The sequence below is a fragment of the Opisthocomus hoazin genome, chromosome 2 (assembly GCF_030867145.1).
Source record: "Opisthocomus hoazin isolate bOpiHoa1 chromosome 2, bOpiHoa1.hap1, whole genome shotgun sequence".
In the NCBI taxonomy this organism is placed as follows: Eukaryota; Metazoa; Chordata; class Aves; order Opisthocomiformes; family Opisthocomidae; genus Opisthocomus; species Opisthocomus hoazin.
In genome coordinates, this window is record NC_134415.1 from 49434337 (window position 1) to 49443273 (window position 8937).

An 8937-nucleotide genomic window follows, 5' to 3' on the forward strand; every position below is an offset into this window, starting at 1 on the left:
CCGCCCTCCCCCGCCCTTCTCGCCAGCGGCGTGCTAGGCCCCGGCTGCTCGGCCGTGTCAGCCTCTGCCGTTTCCCTGCAGCAGGTGTGGCAAAGCTTGCTAACTCGCCGGAAGCGTTTGCTCACGACAGTGGCTGCCGCAGACCTGGGGCTGCTCCTGCGGCCAGTAAGAAGCAGCGGTGTGAAAAAGCTTTGTGGTGGAGGTGGCTGGGCCACGAGCGAAGGCTGCTGGGGGAAGTTGATATCTGCCGTCAAGAACAGAGTGGCAAAGTCATATGTGAAATACTTCCGTATCTCCCTTTCAGGAAGTCAGAACTGGTGCAAAGATACCAGAAATATATTTCAAAAGGTAAATATTAACTTAGGCTAAGATTGAAACATCTGTGAGTCTACTTTAAGACTGATTAGTGTTTGAAATTGTAGCTAGGTAGATAGAAGCTGCTCTGTAGTGACCATGGCTGATGGTTTCCTTCTTCTGTCATTAAAGCCCTCCCGACTGGTGTTGGATGTTTGGTGTGAAACCAATAGAAGTGACAGTGACATGCTTGCTGGAGCTGTGCTCAGCCATGCTGTAGCAAGGAGGGCTTGCTGGGGGACTCCACCTCATTTATGTTTAACTGCAATCCATAACTCCAAGGCCTTTTAGCCATGTTGGGTGTACAGGGGGTTGTGGCTTTTAGGATGCAGTTGCTGAGACATCTGAGACTAGTCAGGGACAAGAAATTAAGTTCTGAGGGTGCAATGCCAAAGAATAGAAACATGTATTTGTGATGCAGGGGTGTGTTATGATGCACAGAATAAAACTGGGTGGAAGTGACTGGAATTGGGCAAGTGCTTCTCTAAGAGGCAGATTCCTACAGGAAGTCCTTCTTGTCTGAAACATTTGAGTTGCTTGGTGGTACAGTGACTAGATAAAACATAGTGGGGAGAAAAAAACCCCACCCAAAATCCAACAGCAACAGGAAAGAGAAATAGAGAAAATAAAGGAAAAAGTTCTTGCAGATTAAGCTCATGTCCTGGAAAAAGAGCCTCCAGAGGCTGTAGAGGTATAAAGGATGCATGCTTGACACTCCATAGGCAGCAAACAGCTACAGGTGTGAAGTTGCTGAACCACAGATAAACTCATAGGATACTTGCTCCGCTTATCACTGTCCTAGATTCAGTCACTGAGCTGCTCTAGCCACACTCATCTCTTCAGATTGTCTGTCCATGCACCAAGGTTGTGTAAGTATCAGACATCCTTTGAGGCAGGAACTTGAGACCTTCTGCAGTTCAGAGCTCTCAGTCACCTGAAGGCACAGACAGGCTTTTAATTGCCCCAACTAGCCTCACCTGGGACCAAGTCCAGGCGCTCCAGTTAAGTTCAAATTAGGTGTTCAGTCCTTGCTTGAATGATGTTGTGGGAGCAGAAAAGGGGGTCATTCTCCAGTCCTGGCTTATCACTCCATGTGGAACACCTCTGCTTTTGCTGCTCCTTGGCAATGTCTTGACTCAATGGCTTTTAGATCTTCATAGGACAGTAAGCTATCTATTTTTTATTTATTTTTTAAAATACAGGTACATATGCAAATGAGAAAATAACTTTTCATATAAAAGGCTATGGGACAATGTCAAATTCAGGTCTGAGTTACTTTCAATACTTGGAAAAGCAATTTGGAAAGCTTAAAAGGTTGTTCTTGGGCCAGAATATTCATTATGTGCTCTTCCTGTCTATGTGAGTTAACTAGTTTTGTTTTATCTGCATGGCTAGGATTCAAAGCTAAGAAGCTTTTTCTGTTGCTCTATCCAGCCTGAGCAGAGATGTGATGCAGAGGTCCAGGGAAGCTTGTAAACAGTCAAGTCTACTGCTGCTCAGCTCAGAAACAAATCCTTCTGTTCTGTTATTTAAACAAATAAAGTGTCTTTCCTGTAGGCAAAACTGCAGGCCTTGGATTAAATTGGGCAGAAAATACACTCAGGAGACAGTAGATATAAGCAAAGGTGGCCACCAGGCCGGAAGTATTAATAAACATTGACTTTCATCTCCAGGTTGGTAGAAGTCTTGACCTCTACTAAGTGCAAGCACTATTTTTTTTTCCATCCAGTTGCCTGTGAATGACCAACTTGAGGGAAGAGACTGAGTTTTTTATGTCACCCTGGTTCTGCTGTGCCTGGAGGGCTATGGCACATGTTCCTTCTGAACTGCTCTAGGACAGCTGGAGAAAATTCTCTGTTACCTATCTGCCAGGTCCATTTGAGAGGCAAATGCACTGGCTTTACACTGGAGGAGCTGGATGAAGAGGAGAAGATCTGGAAAAAAAGCCAGAACACAAAGATGTTTGGGTAAGTTCTCTTTGAATCTAGCATGAACTATTACAAGTTGTAGGTGTCAGGATCCTCAGTCACCATTGAACCATACCCACAGCATTAAAGGCAGTGGTGGTTTAGAAGGGTTGCAAAGTTATGTTTTGGAGGGAGCACACTCATCTTTAGCCGTCTCCTGGGAGTCTGAGGAAATCGGATTTGGAGACCTGCAATTCTCTCCTCCTTTGAGATGGTGAGTGGGGAAAACTCTAACTGAACAACTTTTTGCTGCTAGAGTTCCTGTGGAAAAGGACAGGAAACATCCACTGCACCTTCTTTATCAGTTTATATGCTAAAACCCTCCTCTAGTCAAGCATGGGGCTTACTGGATATGACTTCATGCTTGGAGTTAGTCAACTGAGACCCAGCATGGTCTGTTTAGAGTTTGATTCCTTTTCCTATAGGGTCTACTAAATGCCTATAGCTAGGAATCTCTTAGTAGGTATATTTTGAGAGTTTAGGAATGTAACAAGACAAAGACAGAAAAATATTTGTTTTTTTGTAAAATACGTATTTATTCTCCCATACACTTTATAGCTCCTCTGTATTTTTACTAGGCCAGTGTTTTAGATTATCACCAAGCGGGCACAGAACACCACAGGAGGGGTGGGGGACAGTGTCAACATGTTGCAAGTGCTCTATTTCCCCCAGGTTCACTCAGCTTTTCCAGGTGCCCTGAGTTTGGAGGGCAGTAGGTGAGCTCATGAGTGTAGCCCTTGAGGTGAAAGTTGCACAAAGACTTTTGTGAAGTACTTACAGATGCCTTTCTAAGTATCTGGCACCTTTGAATTTACTAAAGCCTTGAAGGTAAGAAGCTATTGTCATTGTATCTTGACTCAGATTCCAGGTGAAGACTGTGTCCTGGTTTTGATTAAAACAGAACCAATTCTCTTTTAGTGAATTTTCCTTACAGCTAAGTTCTTCTTTCTGAAGTTGGCTGCATATTTTTCAGACAGTGTCCTCTCCAAAGTTGAGAACACCTAATGTTTATGGTTTTATTGAGCTAAACGTAGGAATGGAATTTAATGCAGGAAAAGGCCCATGATTATAATTATTACTATAGCAGGCAAGGTCACTGACAGACCTTTTAAGTTCCTCAAGTGAGGAGTCGTAACAGGTTGTACTTGCAGGGAGGGGCAGACAGAACAGGTGACCCAGTATTGGCCAACTAGGTATTCCATGCCATACACACCATAGTTTAAAGCTGGGGAATTGTGAGGGTCTCGCTTTCTTCGTCCATGACTGGCTTGTGAACAGGACCCTGCTCCTTGTCCTGCCTGTGATCCTGATGCAGGTTCTGATCCGTGCATTCCTGAATCCAGTCTGGGACTTCCTGTTGCCTACCTTGCAGCTGCTGGCAGGATGCCAGCCCCCTCGGGCACCCAATTCTGGGGAAATTCAGTATTGTTTTAGTACCTTTTGCCTTCTTTCTCTTATTAGTAGTATTATTAGTGTTGTTAGTAAAGCTGTTTTAATATCCAGTTTGTGAATCTCTCTCCCTTTTCCTCCTTTTTGCCCTTCCCTCAGTGGAGAGGGTGGGGGTTAATAGAGAGCATCTGCCCCTCAGTTTATTGCTGCCCTGCTCTAAAAGGTGACAGACTGATAAAGCTGAGAAGAGACTGTCAGTGTCATGTCCCTGTGTCCTAGAGCTGGACATCAGAGACCTGTTCTTCAAGTAAAGGCTTCAAAACCAAAGAGCAGAAATGTAGAAGAGTGGTGCCCTCTCTCCTGATGGAGAATTTGTGTTGCTTTGTCGTGGGATTTCTGAAGCCTGCCTTCAAGACACACTAGGCAGAAAGATGATTTTTATTACGCTAAATGAAAATACTTATCTGCTCTAGGTGAAGAAGTAATGTATTACCCACCGCTCATTACTGACCAATAAAAAAAAAATTGATGCAATCCTTGGAATGCAATCAGGTGAAAAAAATCAGTGCAATCCCAGGCTAACAAAAACTGGCATCGGCTATCGGTGCTGCCACCTTCTGAGTGGGACCAGTCTCTGGACATCTGTAATTTTGTAGCTGGGCTCTGGCAAGAGTGAGAGAAAGCCAGGGTGTTGGGACAGTAAGCTGGCAAGGCAAGTGTGGAGCACCAACGTTGCCAGGCCAAAAAAATGGCTGCAAGGGAAGATGAAGGAGCATAGCACGTTTCAGTCGGGGCACCTTCTCTGTGGAAACAATCTCTAGAAGTCTGAATTTTTGGAGCTGGCTCTGGCGAGACTGAGACAGAGACAAAGAGACTCAAGACAGTAAGGTGGCAAGGCAAGTCTTTGTGGGGCTGTGAAAGGGTGGCCAGGGGTAGGTGAGGGCCAGCAACAGCTTTCAAGGTGTGCCCCTTCTGTGTGGGAGCTGTCTAGAAAGGTTTGCATTTTGTGAGCAGGGCTCTGGCACACATCCAAGAGAGAATGAGATTCTGTGTTCGAGCTTTGAGGTGGGAAGACAAGTGCGGAGCCCCAGTGTTTGTGTGCCTGAGACAGGGCTGAGCTATTGCTAGGCAATGAATATGTCCATGTTTCTAATTATGAGGCCAGCAACTCTTTATTCCATACCATACCTGGCATACTGAGTCTGGAGATGGGGGATCATGAGGTTCTCACTCTGTTTTTCCATGACCACTTTCTGAAGATGACCTGTTCTTTGTTCTGCAGGCGATCCTGACCCAGATTCAGATGTGTGCATTGGTGATCAAGATTCTGATCCGTGCATTGCTGACTACAGTTCCTGTCTACTGCGGAGTCCGGTCCAGGACTTTCTGGTGCCTGCTTGGCAGCTGCTGAGGCGTTGCTGGTGCCAGCAGCACCCATTTCCGGGATACATGGTATAGGCTTTTTCATATTTTGCCTACTTGTTCTTCTTCAGAATAGTATTAGTAAAGCTCTATTCTTATGGTATTTCTAAGTCCCTCTCTCTCCCCAAGACAAGATTTAGTCTTCCTGTAGTGGGGATGGAGGGGGTTAATAGAAAGCATACTTTCAAGATGGTGTAATGCTGCTCTGCTGTAAATTGTGGCAGCTGGCAACAGAAAGGCAGAGCCACTGAGATGGTGGGCCTGTGAAAAGGGTGGGGAGGGACCATGAGGGCCAGCAACAGATTGAAACACTGGCACGTGCTTTCTTAGAGCTCTCTGGAGATGTTTGTGCTTTGGGAGGTGGGCTCCAGCTGAGACCCAGATACTATGTTGAAAGTCCGAGGTGGAAAGGCTCTGTGGGCCTGTGAATGCAGGGCCCTGGGCAGATGAGGCTGAGCAACAGCTTTCCAGGCTAGCCCCTTCTGAGTGGAAGCTATCCGCAGACGTTTCCACTTTTGGGGCATGGCTGTGGCAGGAGCCCAGCATGGATACCTGGACTACATTTGAAGTTTGAGGTGGCAAGGCAAGCAAGCAGCCCCAGTTTCTGTTCTGATGTGTGACCAGTGCCATTGGCAGATGATGACATGATGCTGAGTAACAGCTTACCAGGCTAGCCCCTTGTTGGTGGTAGCTGTCCGGAGATGTTTGCACTTTAGGGGCAGGGCTGCTGGACGCACCTGTCAGGGACCCCCAGGCTATGTCTGAAGTTTGAGGTGGCAAGGCAAGCAAACAGCCCCAGTCTCTGTGCACCTGTGCGAGCAGTGCCATGGGCAGATGAGGCTGAGCAACAGCTTTCCAGGCTAGCCCCTTCTGGGTGGGAGCTATCTGGAGATGTTCGCACTTTTGGGTCAGGGGTGCTGGAGGCACCCGGCAAGGACACCCGGGCTACGTTTGAAGTTTGAGGTTGAATGGTACAATGGGCTGCCAAAAACCACTTTCAGAGCAATGGGGGGTGGGACTTTCAAAAATTGGGATACGCATTTAGCAAAGGCCACCTGGTTGCTTAACACCAGAGGATCCACCAACCGGGCTGGTCCTGCCCAATCAAAACCTCAGCGCCCCGTAGAAGGGGATAAAGTCCTCGTAGTGCCTCGGGCAAAGGCAAGCCCATCCGCAGGATTGGTTTTGCTTAAGGACCTGGGTGTACCTGGTGGGTAATGTGAAAGGATGGGGAATTCCAATGTGTACCTCATGGGGATTTGATTTTGGGTGAGAAAAGTCAATGAATAAATTGTATAAAGTTCATTGTTAAATAACCCTGTCACTGTCTGTTATCACTACTATAATTGTTATATGTTATACCAGTAGTACCATAGTAAATCACCCAGACTAAAGAAGGATGGACTTTTTGATGAAACCTAGCAGAGCACAGCGATGATGGGACTAGACCTGGTTTTCAACAACTGGCACCCAGCAACTTCATTAAGATCGACATCTCCAACCTGCAGACTATGGGCACGGGCTGCACCAAATACATCAGCTATGAGCTCCGGATGCAGCAAGCGACTGCCCATCACCACACATCACCTCTCCTGCCATGGAAGACTGTTACGACAGATGGAGCCCGAAGTCATGGATTAAATGAACTCAACGGACACTTTAGAGTGATGATCCATAGACTAAGGGAATGATATCTGCAGACAGGAGAAGTGGTGGTGATCAGCTGGAAAATGGGGGACCTGGGCATGATGTAGATGGTATAGAATAAGGGGTGGATAATGTCCTGGGTTCAGCCAGCACGGGGTTAATTTTCACCAGGAGCCAGGAGGGAACACAGCCAGACGGGCTGACCCAACCTGGCCAAAAAGAGCAGGGTATTCCATACCATGTGCCATCATGCTGGGTTCTGGTTGGGGGCAGCTGGGTGGCGGGAAGGCAGTTGCGGCTCGGAAGTGTGCGTGGTGGGTGGTGAGAGCGGCTCTGTGCTTCCTGCTGTTTGTGTTGTGTATTCTCCTTATTGGTATTGTTGTTACTGTTGCCTTCATTTGCTGTTCTGTTAAACTGCCCTTATCCCGACCCATGAGTTTTTGCCTTTTTTCTTTTCATTCTCTTCCCCACTCCAGCAGGAGGAAGAGAATCAGAGCGGCCGTGTGGCCCTTTTATTGCTGGCCACAGCCAAATTATAACAGCCTTGAAACCTCAGAGTTGAAACATGTCATCCAGGTCTCTCCCGGACACCTGTCAGAGCACTGCTATCCCAAAAGTGCAAATCTCTCAAGATAGCTCCCACACAGAATGTGTTAGCCTTGAAAGCTCTTGCTCACCCCCATCTGCACTTGGTACTGCTTGCATAGAAACACAAATATCGTCACTCTGCGTTTCCAATGCCATGAAAATATTAAAACATAGCATCTGGGTCGATCCCGGATGTCTGCTGTAGCCCTGATCACAAAAAGCAAATGTCTCGAGATACCACCAACACAAAATGTGCTAACCTTCAAAGCTGTTTCTCACCCTCATTTGCCCTTGCTCTGCTTGCGCTGGCCCACAAAGACTGGTGCTTTGCACTTGCCTTGCCACCTCAGATTTCAATCATAGCATCTGGGTCTCTACTGTACACCTGCAGGAGTCCTGATCACAAAATGCAAATGTCTTGATATAGCTCCCACTCAAAATTCTCTAGCCTAGAAAGCTCTTGCTCACCCTCAGGTACCAGTGGCACTGCTTGAACAGGAAAACAAAAATCAGGACTCCGTGCCTTCCTTACCACCTTAAAGTTTAAACAAAGCATCTTTATCTCTCTTACAAACCTGCTGGAGCCCTTATCACAAAATTTGAACGTCTCAAGATATCTCCTACACAAAATGTGCTAGCCTTTAAAGCTCTTTCTCACTCTCATCTACCCTCAACACTGCTTGCACAGGCCCTTAAAATCTGGGGATCTGCGTTTGCCATGTCATTTCTTACTTGAAACATAATACTTCAGTCTGTCCTAGAGAGCTGCCGCAGACCTGATCACAAATATCTGTCGTCCAGAGATAGCTCCAACTCTACAGGTTCTAGCCTTGAAAGATCTTGCTCAACCTCATCTACCCTCGGCACTGCTTGCACAGGCCTTCAAAGACTCAGGCTCTGCACTGGCCTTGCCACCTAAAAGTTCAGACACATAATCTGAGTCTCAGACACCTCTCAGAGCAGTGCTCACCTAAAACTGCGAACATCTCAGCATAGCTGCCACTCAAAAGGTGGTAGCCTTGAAAGCTCTTGCTCAGCCTTATCTTCCCTTGGCACCCCTTTCACAGGCCCACAAAGACTGGTACTCCGCTCTTCCCTTGCCACCTCAAAGTTCAAACATGGCATCTGGGTTTCTCCCGGATGCCTGCCGGAGCCCTGATCGCATACTTTAAACAGCTCGAGATAGCTCCCAGACATAAGGTGCTAGCCTTGAAAGCTCTTGCTCACCCTCATCTGCCCTTGGCACAGCTTGCATAGGCCCAAAAAACCAGCATTTCTCTCGCCTTTCCATCTCAAATTTCAAACATTACAACCAGGTCTCTCCTGGATTCCTGCCAGGGCACCGCTCCCCGAAATGTTGAAACAGCTTGAGATAGCTTCCACAGCGAAGGTGCTAGCCTTGAAAGCTCTTCCCGAACCTCATCTGCCTTTGGCACTGTTTGCACATAACCACAAAGGCTGCAGATCCCCACTTGCCTAGCTACCTCAAAGTTCAAACATAGCATTTGGGTATCTCCCAAATGCTTACCAGAGCCCTGTTAACAAAATGCAAACATGATGAGATAGCTTC

General features: G+C 47.0%; 1 long non-coding RNA gene across 1 annotated transcript in view; it reads left to right on the forward strand.

Annotated features, from left to right (window-relative positions):
- LOC142360530 (uncharacterized) overlaps positions 1-5215 on the forward strand; it is a 45801-nt gene extending 40586 nt beyond the window's left edge. The window contains exons 2-3 of the long non-coding RNA XR_012763129.1: positions 2084-2321; positions 4993-5215. This is a non-coding gene — a long non-coding RNA (uncharacterized LOC142360530). The remainder of the gene's footprint in view (positions 1-2083; positions 2322-4992) is intronic.
- The last annotated feature ends 3722 nt before the right edge of the window (positions 5216-8937 follow it).